Here is a 14031-nt window from a genome sequence, read left to right as displayed (position 1 = left end):
GCAGCAGCATGGACTATCAGCTCGGATACCATTTCTGCGGTTACCCTTGACGCTGCATTACAGACAGGAGCGCCTGCGATGGAGTACTCAACGACGAACCTGGGTGCACCAATGGCAAAACGTCATTTTTTCGGATGAATCCAGGTTCTGTTTACAGCATCATGATGGTTGCATCTGTGAGTGGCGACATCGCGGTGAACGCACATTGGAAGCGTGTATTCGTCATCGTCATACTGGCGTATCGCCCGGCGTGATGGTATGCGGTGCCATTGGTTACACGTCTCGGTCACCTCTTGTTCGCATTGATGGCACTTTGAACAGTGGACGTTACATTTCAGATACGACCCGTGGCTCTACCCTTCATCCGATCCCTGCGGAACCCTACATTTGAGCAGGATAATGCACGACCGCATGTTGCAAGTCCTGCACGGGCCTTTCTGGATACAGAAAATCTTCGACTGCTGCCCTGGTCAGCACATTCTCCAGATCTCTCACCAACTGAAAACGTCTGGTGAATGGTGACCGAGCAACTGGCTCGTCCCAATACGCCAGTCACTACTCTTGATGAACTGTGGTACCGTGTTGAAGCTGCATGGGCAGCTGTACCTGTACACGCCATTCCAGCTGTTTCACTCAATGCCTAGGCGTATCAAGGCCGTTATTACGGCCTGAGGTGGTTGTTCTGGGTATTGATTTCTCAGGATCTATGCACCCAAATTGCGTGAAAATGTAATCACATGTCAGTTCTAGTATAATATATTTGTCCAATGAATACTCGTTTATCAATCGCATTTCTTCTTGGTGTAGCAATTTTAATGCCCAGGACTGTATGAAACTGAACATTTGGTTTTGATGTGGGAGATAAAAAGTCTCTGGTTTTAGAAGTCAGGGACACTGAGTTCAGACGGTAGATGGAACCTCACGGTGACAGTCCTGATGAGCGAGACTCTGGTTCTTCACTACGACCATGCACATCCGACTTACCGCCACAGCAGGTAGGTGAGAATATGCATCAGCACCGGCGATAGGTGAGCGTTGATGTTTGCAAATTGGATGCACCATTGTCGCAGTATCGTTAATGTGGGTTTCAGTGACAGAACGGTTTCCATTTACTATTCAATCATCCACAGGAGTAGCTAAATCATCTGAGAGGTTGCATTTGTATTAGTGATTTAATGTGAACCTAGGGCACGGTAGTGCGTAATTAGTTTGTATCACCTCATGAACTTTTTAATTGTGTATGACGGTATTCAGTGCATACAACGACGCGTGGTAAGGCTCTGGGACAGAAAGCTTTACTAAAAGTTGGCTCAACAGCGAATATGGAGTATAGTCAGGCAGATAGTGTGGCGAACACAGTTAGAGATCAGATGGTCATTTCTGGGATACAGCCAGCCTCAAATGAGGGGGTCATTCACGTGACTCAGTGGGATCAGATCCAAGGTGAGGATTACAGAGGATAACAGAGCAGACGAGGATGATGATGAGGTTGCATCATGACGCAAGAATGATCTAGAAGTCAGACAGGATGACGAGGCCCAGAATATAGCAAGCTCTAGCATACGTAGCCGACCAATCTCACAAACAAATTCGTACATATCCCCACGCAACAACAGGAGTGACACATAAAAGATCAAGGACGATTTGTTTACATTCTTGAGGAAAAGTGAAGGAAGGACAGAACAGGAGGAACTACAATTCAGATAAATACTAAGAAAGGAGATAAAAGTAGCAGAAAGGAGGGCAATACGGAGGGAACAAGAAGCAGAAAGAAGGACAACACAGGGGAAGAAAGAAGCGGAAAGAGGGGCAACATAGAGGGAACAAGGAGTGTTTGAAAAGATTAGAAAACAATTAAAGAGGAAGGCAAAAACCCCTGAACAGCACTTGTACGTGTCTTGAAGGAAGTGGAGGAGGGTGAACTGTTGGTGACGACAGCGAATAGATAGGCCAAGAAGGCTCACATGGAGATCAAGGAGCTAACAAGTCTGGGTGGCAAGGTGTTAAAGCAAGGAAGCAAACTTGAAATGAATCGTCCTCCGTGACGAAATTACAAATGATTTTACAAAATTACTGGAATGCATGGAACAGATATCATAAGATTAACAAATGATGTGTGGCGTAGACAGTTGTATACTACTACACAGAACTGACGAGCACATGAACTATGAGGAGAGTCCTATAGTAAGTGGCGCTGGTTTCGTGAGAATGGAATCAGCACCGGATAGCCTTTCAGGAGAGACATTGCACGGATGAACAGGCGACACGTTCGACTTCAAACACGTTCTGTCCATCAACAAATTTCAGAATTACAAAGATAATGGTAACACATTGCACAAATAGTTCAAATGGCTCTGAGCACTATGGGACTTAACATCAGAGGTCATCAGTCCCCTAGAACTTCGAACTACTTAAACCTAACTAACCTAAGGACATCACACACATCCATGCCCGAGGCAGGATTCGAACCTGCGACCGTAGCGGTCGCGCGGTTCCAGACTGAAGCGCCTAGAACCGCTCGGCCACACACGTTGCACGCCAAGACCTTCATGTTACAATTTGACCTCTGTTTCCACAGTGGCCATTCGACTGTAAATTAGATTTTGTCTGGGCAGTTCGAGGGCGGTGTGGCAGGAAGAATGTGTACGACTACTACAACACGCACTTCATACACCTAGTTCACAGATGTGTTCTTGATGAACTACTAGTCGACCAAGACGCAGAAACGCATGACATGGGAAATCATGTTTTGCAAGGAACTGTTCGCCTCAGGATTTAAGAGTCGAGCAAAATTCTTCGAGGTTATGGTAAAAAAGAACCAGTTCTTTGATGATCCGTGTAGTGATGCTGAAATAATCCGCTTCTGCCAAGACACCACCAACAAATAATGATTGTGCAAATATGGTAGCGATGAATCCTTTAAAGATATCTTGCAAGAATTAGAATTCATGATGGATGTACAGAGTGCGAAGAAAAGAAGATGTGGGCGGATCACCGTGACGACACCTCAGCACCTGCCAGAAGAGAAACAATTATGAAGAAGTGCACACAAATGGGGACAGAACCCCACGTGGCAATGGAAACAACAGAAACCACCCCCGCTAAAAATGAAGCTGAAACAAGCAGCACTACTACCAAAATGATAATGGGAGACAGTTCAGACTCAATGAGTTTACTCCAGAACGGGGCAGAGTACAAGGGGACATCACTGGACGTCACCCACCTAACTTTAACAGCAATCATCAACAAGGAGATTCGAGGGCATCAGCATACGTGAACAACGCTTAACGGGACAATGTAATGTAAACTTACTAACATATTACCAGTGTTCCTGTGAAAAACATAAAAAGAATATTGCATTCAGTAATTGAAATGTGAACTTTGAACTGTTTGATGCAGGATTTCAGCATCGATTCGTAACTCACTATTCTGGAGGTCATTGTAACATCACATTTTATTACGGAAATAAGTGGTCAGATATTGTACTGTGTGTAGAAACCAAAGACGATACTCAATGCATAAGAAAAGCAAACATTATCATTGCGCTATCTCTGATTGTTGTTATCTCTGTTATTGCATGTCATGTTAACGACTCCACCTATTACATCTCGACAATAAAAGTTATATTCAAGTAAGAAATAAAGGAGAGTTTATCTCTGATAAACAATTAGGTGAGACTCGAACGTAAATATTATACTTTGTAGTCATTCCTGTTGTGTCAGCTACTGTGGCAGTCAGCACCGACACACAGGGAAAGAGAGAAGTTGCGATGGCCGGTGGCAGGAATCCAAAATGATTTGTACATATCACTTGCTGATTAATATAACATTTTATTTATGAAAAGGAAAGAAACATAACTTCTCGTTATGAGGTGGCTTTATGTGCTTCCTGTGTCTCCTACATGAAGTTATGCAATTACTTTTATGGACTGTTACGACTCGTAGAACACAGGCTAAGTATTGTGTTCCTATTACTTAGTACCGATGCTCTCGAAGTATGCCGTAGGAATGCACAATTCTACTTACTATAGAAACTTTCAACCACAGTACGTCGACGTGGAGTTAGAGAGACGCTGGGGAGATTGGCTAACGAATCTGGAAATAAACACGGCGAGTTTCAACAGACTGAAGAGCACGCACCAAGATATCTGCCATAGCTCTTTACCAACATATTATCATATGAGAAAACACACACAAGCCGAGTTTAGTTTCAATGGACGTTTCAATCACCATTTGAAAACCAAGAATACATGTTAATCTTGTCCATAAAACCTTAAAATACAATAAAAATAACAATATAGGTGTTGCACTTCGAACTGTGTTTAAGTCCCCAACATCATGTACTGATCACAGTGGCAATTAAAGGGGACGATTCTTGCAACTGTGCTTGCGGGGAACGGCATGTACCATACTCTATTCTAGTCGAAATTTGATGTCGTGTAGATTCTGTACAAAGCAATTAAATGTTTCTTTGATCGTCGCTCTGTAAAACAAGAAATCTATCTCTACCTGTATTCTCGCCATTATAAAAGCATTGTCTTTGAGATATGCAATAAATTTTGGCTTTTGGATTTTGAAATATACTATTTCTGTAATTCTTACATCACAATTCAACAATTAGTCAACAGGGTCGAGGGTAGTTGGCACAGATTTTCTCCCTATAATATTATGAAACGCCACTTGGATATGTTTAAAGAGGATAGTTACTTTGTATCTAAAAGTGCATCTTGTTATTTCAGAGGTGTTAACAAAATATGCCGATGTATCTGACAGTCTTAGCAGTTCACTATTAAGAAATTACTTCAAAGTTACTGCAGCAGATGGAATTGGTATACATTACACTAACATAAATCTAATATCAAAGTTATCGACTCAGGAATAGAGTGTGGGAAAAATCAAGAGTGTGGTAAGTCGTTACATGTCGCTGGTCTGTGTGTGTGTGTGTGTGTGTGTGTGTGTGTGTGTGTGTGTGTGTGTGTGTGTCTGTGTATGTGTGTAATATCGTTAAGTGATACAATTCTCGAATTATTAAATCTAATTTTCATAGTTCATTGATTGTATATGCATATGTTCGAAAGAATATATGACTGAACTGTAGAACGCTCAGACGCTCGCAAACGCTGCATACATATCTCAGTAATGGTCAATAGCCATTTTCTCTTTTTTTTAAATATGGTCGTCATTTTGTTTTAGCGAGTGGCGCATAAAATGTAATTATTTATTCAGCTTTCGTTTTTCTTCATACACAACGATTGTAGGTTACAAGATTTGATAGTGCATCGTAGGAAACGAACGTGTGGACACATGGTGCATACTGAAACGTGATACGTGACAAGTGGCGTTGTTACTGGACACCACATTAAACACATCAATCACAGTTAACCACTGCACACGTGAAAAAAATGCAAAAATGACGATTTCATCACAATTGTTAGCGGTTCTCTGCTTTCATGTGGAAATCATAGAAATCTGCAAATTTAGTAGTTTTGGAATGTGTTGTAGGGAAATAATAATGGAATAGTATACCGATGGAGATATACGATTTGTGATGTAGCGATTTTACTAACGACTCATTTCTGAAAGCATTCTCAGTAATTAGAGAGATATATAATAAGAAACGTTAGAGCATTCAAAACTAGTGGATATCACGTTTTAATAGCGAGAGAGCGAAGAAGGCGTCGCCGGGACGTCCTGTATCGTTGAGGAGAAATCATCCAGTTACTGTTTCGTGGTGCTAAAAAGAAAGCGACTATTCTCGAGATATGTCTCACACTTGTTTATCGTATTAGATTTAATAATTCGAGAATTGTATCGCTTAACGATATTACACAGATACACAGACACACACACACACACACACACACACACACACACACACAGACAGACCAGCGACATGTAACGACTTACCACGCTCTTGATTTCCCCCACACTCTGTTCCTGAGTCGATAACTTTGATATTAGATTTAGGTTAGTGTGATGTATACCAATTCCATCTGCTGCAGTAATCTTGAAGTAATTTCTCAACAGTGATGTGATGTTAGCGGCCAAGGCTTGTGGTATACGTGAGTGAAGTCGTGCCCACTGGCCGTTGGCGGGCCGCGTGTAGTGAGTGGTGTCAGCCTGGAGGCAGCAGTGGCGGGCGGCTGTGTGGAGGCTCGTGCTGCCCCCAGGGCAGTGGCTATCAGGTGGTGCTCTCTGCAGACACGATCACGTGTACATCACCTTATCGCATTTTAGAATGTTCTAAGTAAAGTGCAGTGTTGTGAGTGCATTGTTTCAGTCGTTATTATTTAGATGTCCACCATGTGCAGTCTTATACAAGATCCGACGTTTGGCCGGGGAAATAACTGGCTTATCTGAAACGTTGGTTACGTAATCATCCTGAAAGTAGTCCCTTGGGACTCCACACATTTCTCCCAGCGATGCCGCCATTGTTGGGAGCATGCCGAAAAAGCCTCTTTCGGAAGGGACTTCAGCTAAAGTCTGAAATCGCGTTCCTTTCAACCGCCTCTTGAGTTTGGGGAATAGTCACAAGTCACGTGACTTGTTATCGGATCATGTTAGGAGAGTAGGAAGCGTGTTGAAGGACAGGAATCTGGATTTTCGCCAAAAAGTCCGAGGAATCTGTTGCAGCACTGTCGTGATAGAGGTGCCAACTTCCTGTTGACCGCACGTCCGGTCCCTAGAGCCGCACAGCTTCACGTACACGACGGAGAACATCCCTGTAGTCTTCTTTGTTGATTTACTCTGTGGTGCGTACCCGTTGCGTACCACACCACTGCCATCAAAGAAAGCAGTCAGCACCACTTTGATGTTGCCGCGCAATTGGCGGGCCTTCTTTGATCTTGGTGACGAGGGATGCTTCCACTGTGACCCAGACTCGTCGACAATGATTACGGTGTTCACGAAGTCGGGGTCACTGTATGCCCTGTGAGACTCCAACACGTAGTTACTTTTGCTACGTCAGCAGCTTCGGCACGAATTTCGCACTCTCTCATGGCCAAATCTTCGGTCACAGTGGAACGTGCCGTAAAAGTGCTCATGCCCCCCCCCTCGCCCCCCCCCCTCTTCTGCAGTTTCTCTGACAGTCACGACAACGTTCGCTCTGGCAGTGATCTGGTCATTTCGGCATGTTGATGGCCAACTAGAACGTGTCTCGCGTTCTATCGACGTGCAGCCGTCTTTAAATCGGTTGTACCAATCCTTAATCCTTGCCATGACCAAATTTGATGCAGTAGCGCTGCTCGAGTCGTTCTGCCACTCCCCTCTCGAGCGCTACACGCCACCACGCTCACCTCCTGCTTACCAGCAACTGACGCTGTCGGCAGGCGGGAAAAAATTCATGCGCGCGCACGAAGGTTCAAGCTTGGCTTATGCAAGGGCGCTAGTCTGAAATCCGTCACATGTTCGCAAATAAATTAATAAGGCCGGATACTTTTCTAACAGATCTCGTAGTGGCATCACACACTGTTAATGCAGGGGGGAGAGGGGGGGGGGGGAGTTCCTAATGGACTTGATATATATTTGTTGTAATGTGCTATTTGTGTAAAGTGAGAATTTGTGGGTGAATTTGTTGAAAATATCATGCTGTGCTAATTTTTAAAAGTGGAATATCGATGTAATTTGTTTAAATATCGCATTTTGCTAATCTTTTAAAGTATGATATCAGTGTATATGTTAGAAATATCGCACTGCGCTAATTGTTTAATGTGGGATATCCATGTGACTCGTACTGTGTTAATTATTTAATGTGGGCTTTCAGTGTATATGCTAGGATATTGCACTGAGCTGATTGTTTTACATGCGCTATCAGTGTATTTGTTAAAGTAAGTCTTGTGCCATTTGTTTAACATGGGATATAGGTGTATTTGTTTAAATATCGCACTGTGTTAATTGTTTTACATTTAAAATCAACATATACATGCATCTTAGAATGAAAACGTGGGTGTTTGGGGAACATTAGTCAAAAAGCGTAATAAATTGTAAATCTGAATGGGAGGTGGACGTATGTTGCTGCGTTTGAAAAATGGTTCAAATGGCTCTGAGCACTATGGGACTCAACTGCTGAGGTCATTAGTCCCCTAGAACTTAGAACTAGTTAAACCTTACTAACCTAAGGACATCACAAACATCCATGCCCGAGGCAGGATTCGAACCTGCGACCGTAGCGGTGTTGCGGTTCCAGACTGCAGCGCCTTTAACCGCACGGCCACTTCGGCCGGCATTGCTGTGTTTACATAACATGTCATGGTATCATTAATGTATAGTAATTCAGCCATAGCTGTAATGTCAAAGTCTCTTATGTCATATATTGTGTTAATATTTCCCGCCATTTTGCATAACATGCTCTGATATGAAACTTCACGGCAGATTAAAACTGTGTACCAGACCGAGAGTCGAACTTGGGACCTTTGCCTTTCATGGTGAAGTAAGTGCTCTACCATCTGAGCTACCGAGGCGCGACTCACAACCCATCCTCACAGCTTTACTTCCACCAGCACTGCGTCTCCTATCTTCCATACTTCACAGAAGCTCTCCTGCGAAACTTGCAAGACTCGTACTCCTGGGAGAAAGGATATTACAGAGATATGGTTTAGCCACAGCCTGGAGAATGTTTCCGGAATAAAATTTTCACTCTGCAGTGGAGTGTGCACTGACAAGAAACTTGGCAGCAAATTAAAACAGATCTTTGCACTTGGTGAGGAAGTGCTCTGCCGACTGAGCTACCCAGATATGACTCAAGACCTGTGTCCTGCCATGATATTAATTTATAGTGATTCATCCGCACTCCAGACACACAGTGCTTTTTATCATAATTTATGGTAATGTTTATAGCCACTTTTTAGTAGGATAACTCTGCTACAGGTGATTCTTTCACTACAGTGTACAGACCTCAAATGACAAGGCTCTCACAGTTGATCTAGTGAGAAAAGGGGAGTGGGAAAGAGGGAACTCGCCATTTTCATGTGTTCCTATTAGCCTAGAGATAAACGAAGGGAAAGAGAGGAGTTTCCTTTTGTAAGCAGCCCTATTGGCCTAGATCGTTGGGATGGAGAGCGATCTCGTCTTAGATCATTATCTGCCCCAGAACAAGCACAGTGGATGGGTGACTTTCATTTTATATCATGCAACTGCCCAAGATACATGGGCAGGATATGAGTTACAGCCTTACCTACAGTGTACCACACATAATTGCCTTATGGCATATATCAGGTTACATTCTGATCTTGAAGAAACCTCATGAAATTTCCCGAGATGTGTGGGCAGAGAGGGGAGGGATTTCCCGTATGTGATAGTGTGACCACAAGCTATGATTATCACCTATTCTTGAATGCCCACTGTTCTGCTACTCATGTAGATGTAAATGCAGTCGTCAGTCTCCACCATACCAATCAAAACTTAATAACAAGTTCGACTGCTTTCATAGCTATTTACAAAAATTAACATTACCGTTTACTTTGATGGATAGTTCATTTACAATTAATTTTCCAAATTACATTGTTTAAACATTGCTCATGTTTTGATTTGTCATTTTTGTCCTTTCATAAATCATAATTTTTTCTTACACAACTGAAATAATACCACTGAAGAATCAAATTTTGAGCATAAATTTCGGTCTCATGAATATCAATTATCCCGTTACTATACGGGTTCGACACTTATCAATTTGAGTACAGTGATTTAACAAGGAGTTATGGTCATAATTAATTTTCGTGTTTGTAAAAGGAACTAACGTTATGTAAAATTTGTAATTTCATATTGTGCAAACAATGATTTACCCCATAATTGTATATTTCCACCCCGTAATAACAAATCTGCGCTACGAAATCTCATTAGAAATAAAAGTGAAAACCTCATACAAACATCCAAAAAAGTTACTATTCGCTCAAAACACAAAAAAACTAGCTATCACAAGGACGTTGCCAGGGTTTTGTAAATCGGGAAGAGAAAGGGGGGGGGGGCTGATTTGTTAAAGAGTTCCTTAAAAAGACTCATGTTTGTCGTTTATTCTGAAAATATATTTATTCATTTTTAGTCTACTTAAATTGTTTTGTTTGACAGAGAAGCTAGAACAATTTTTGGTGGCGAAAATGTAAACGATCTAGATTATTCAACCTTACAGTTTCTTACATGACCTCATTTAGGTATGCATCTGCCACTTTTTGTAATGTAGAAACGTCATTTTCTGCATTAAAGAGTGTCTCGGGAGGTAAACTCACGAGCCTGAATGAGGAGAGCTTAGATTAGCACCTGTTTACCGCACGGCATTCAGTGCCACGAGCCTCCAGAGCGATGTTCCGTTTGCCCTCGATGCAGCTCGTTTCATGTAAGCAGAGAGGCTGCATCTTTAAGAGAAGTGTAATCTGACAGGAAAGAAAGGATTTCAGATGAAACTGGCTGTGACCTATAGTAAGCGACTAATCTCGGCATTTTCCTGAACTGAAAATGGGAGACCACGGAAAAACTACTTGCAAGGTTGTGGCGCATGGATTCAAACCACCTCGCCTCACGAAACCAGGGATTGCTATCCCAGCACCTCAACGCGTGCAGCTACCCCAGTCGGTAGAGAATTGGGAAAAAGTGGTTGTTGTACATTGTAATAAAATAAAATGCATCACAGCAAAAAACTGAACTCTAATATTGCATGTTTTTTCTTTAATTGTGCGTCATTGGTGATTTGATAGCGCATGCATATTTTAAGATTAATTATGTGTGGAATTCTCGGCTTCAATTATTATAGTACTACAAGGACGAAAACAGAATTTGATGTCAAGGTGGGGTGGGGGGAGGAGTGGGGGAGATGTAGGGACCAATCGGCTCGAACGAATTGAAGCAACCCGCTCTAAAAAATCTTTTAGAAACGATAGAAATACAGAATGTGTTGTCATCATATACGCCTTCCGCTCTCCACGACATAACTGCCCGGATGTCAGAATGGACGACATTTTGCCACCTGGGGTATTAATGATAGAATGTTGAACAAATTTTAATTTGCAGAAATATTGCAACCCCATATTTCTGTCAGGCTTCAAGTAACGACTCCTGTGCTAACATCAAACCACAACAGTAGTGCGTACTTATTTTTAACTTACCACAACGTTAATGGATGAATCAAAATCGGTTTTACTTTTCTAACTTGTAACAAATTTATCAACAACTACAAGCTATCAATACAACACACAGCAAAAGTATAAATAAATAAATAAACAGCAGCACTTACATTAAATTCAACTACAGTAAGAAATGTACTGATTACTAAAACAACAACTGAGCTTCAGTAAGGCTGACAATTCACAGTAGTTGGTCTTGGCTAAATTACGGACGGGCAACAACTTCAGTGCTATCGATATATTGATAAAATAGCAAGCCCACACACTACCGTTAGTATCTCATTTCACAGTCTTCTTCCCTCAGCATCACTTGATGTAATTGGACAACATCTAATTAAACTTGTTTTCCTTTTTTTATTCGGCTTACAATTTCTTTTCTATCAAGACACTATCCATTCCGTTTCATTGATCCTGCATGTCCATTAGCCTCTCCGACAGAATTACGATGTCATCGCCAAACCTCAAAGTTTTTATATTTCTCCCTGAACTTCAAGTCACTTTCCTAATTTCTCCGTGGTTTCCTCACAGCTTGCCCATTGTACGTATCGTACATCATGGGGATATAACCCTTTCCCGCTACATTCACAACTTCTCTTTCATGTTCTTCGTGTCACAAATGCTGTTTGGCTTCTGTACAAGTTGAGACAAAATCTTCTGCTCCTTGTATTATATCCCTGTACCCTCAGCACTTCAGAGCTATAAATCGAAAGATACACATGTATCAAGTGCTAACTAAAGCTTTGTATTGGATATTTTAATACTTCCTACCTGTGGCAGTTACATTTCAACATGGCGATGAACACATCAAAATAAAGGGAGTTGCCAGCTTAACATTCAGTGCACCAGAATGGTTCACTTGGGACTAGGTAAACCTGTCTGATTCCGCACAAGATTCAGTAACATTCAAAGGTGGCTGTTACCTTTGCAACATACACTATTTAAACTGCAACTTTCACTAATCAGTCATTATGCATACTTGTGAAGCCAGGTCTACTGCAAAGATAGCGTTCTGTACCCAGGTATTCGCTGCGACCAGCTTAGTTGATTTTTGAGTCAGTTTGCATTCAAGAAATATTCTTCGATTTGGGTCTGAGCAGACCAATCGGGTCACAGTGCACCTCGCAGCAAATTCTGGGTCGCACCATTGGAGACACTTGTGTTCTTGCCTGCTCGATGGAAGAAGACTTGTTTCGAATCTGATGGCGGCGGTATCTGTTTGCGGTACGACGTGGGAGTAAGATACAGTTCGGCTGTATGCAGGAAGAGCACACTTGCAACACGAGTTTGTTAATCATTCACAGCGAGGGCATGGTTGGCACGTAACTACTTTCTTGATTAGCAATCTGAAATTTAAGATGCTGGATTTCACTGAAACTGTGATTGCTTGGGAACGTGTCTCCTAGGTCGAGGTCCCGGTCTTTGTATACTATGTGATCAAAAGTATCAGGACGCCCCCAAAAACCTACGTTTTTCATATTAGGTGCATTGTGTTGCCACCTACTGCCAGGTACTCCATATCAGCGACCTCAATAGTCATTAGACATCGCGAGAAGCAGAATGGGCCGCTCTGCAGAACTCACGGACTTCGAACGCGGTCAGATAACTGGGTGTCACTTGTGTCATACGTCTGTACGCGGGATTTCCACACTCCTAAACATTCCTAGGTTCACTCTTTCCGTTGTTATACTGAATTGGAAACGTGAAGGGACACGTACAGCACAAAAGGGCACAAGGCGACCTCGTCTGTAGACTGACAGAGACCGCCGACAGCTGAAAAGGGTCGTTATGTGTTGTTGTGTCGGTAGCTGGGCCGACACCGTGAAGTTGAGATTGCTGAAAATGAACTCTAGACTAACGCTGTAGCCGATAGTGCACGCACGGCTAAAGCAGACGGGCGTGAAGTCTGGAACATGAGAACTTATAAATGAATAAGAAGAAAAGTATGTAGATGCTTATTACTTATCTTTTAATTAGTCCTTGGAATACATCTCTCTTGAATACTCGTAAGCTATAGGCACTGATACAAATGGCGCCTTGCTAGTTCGTAGCCATTAACTTAGCTGATGGCTATTCTGTCTCTCGGCTAATGAGAGAGAAAGGCTTCGTACAACTGGGCGGTAGCTAGGTTCTCGTACAACTGGGGCGAGTGCTCTCTCGTATCACGAGACCTGCCTTGGTGGTGGCGCTAGGTCTGCGATTACACAGTGGCGACACGCGGGTCCGACATGTACTAAATGGACCGCGGCCGATTTAAGCTACCACCTAGCAAGTGTGGTGTCTGGCGGTGACACCACATTCCTCCCCCGCAAATCGGCGAACGGTCGTGTGATAAGGCTTCCGCCCGCCGTGGGGAGGACCACATGTTGACGTATGCGATGAGGTGGGGAGCCTAACAACAGGCGAGGCTGTGCCACCCGCACCCGGCCATTCGGTCCGAGGGGAGCTAGGAAACGCCTGAAAAACTAGTCCAGGGTGCACGTCAACATGCGGTGTATGCGCCCGGAAGATCTTTTTGCTAAACTGAATCCCATCCTCGTCGCCAATAAATGTTGTGTCGGTAGCTGGGCCGACACCGTGAAGTTGAGATTGCTGAAAATGAACTCTAGACTAACGCTGTAGCCGATAGTGCACGCACGGCTAAAGCAGACGGGCGTGAAGTCTGGAACATGAGAACTTATAAATGAATAAGAAGAAAAGTATGTAGATGCTTATTACTTATCTTTTAATTAGTCCTTGGAATACATCTCTCTTGAATACTCGTAAGCTATAGGCACTGATACAAATGGCGCCTTGCTAGTTCGTAGCCATTAACTTAGCTGATGGCTATTCTGTCTCTCGGCTAATGAGAGAGAAAGGCTTCGTACAACTGGGCGGTAGCTAGGTTCTCGTACAACTGGGGCGAGTGCTCTCTCGTATCACGA

The sequence above is a fragment of the Schistocerca piceifrons genome, chromosome 7, assembly GCF_021461385.2.
Source record: "Schistocerca piceifrons isolate TAMUIC-IGC-003096 chromosome 7, iqSchPice1.1, whole genome shotgun sequence".
NCBI classification, from domain to species: Eukaryota; Metazoa; Arthropoda; class Insecta; order Orthoptera; family Acrididae; genus Schistocerca; species Schistocerca piceifrons.
The sequence above is the reverse complement of the archived record's forward strand: the minus strand, read 5'-3'. Positions refer to the sequence as shown.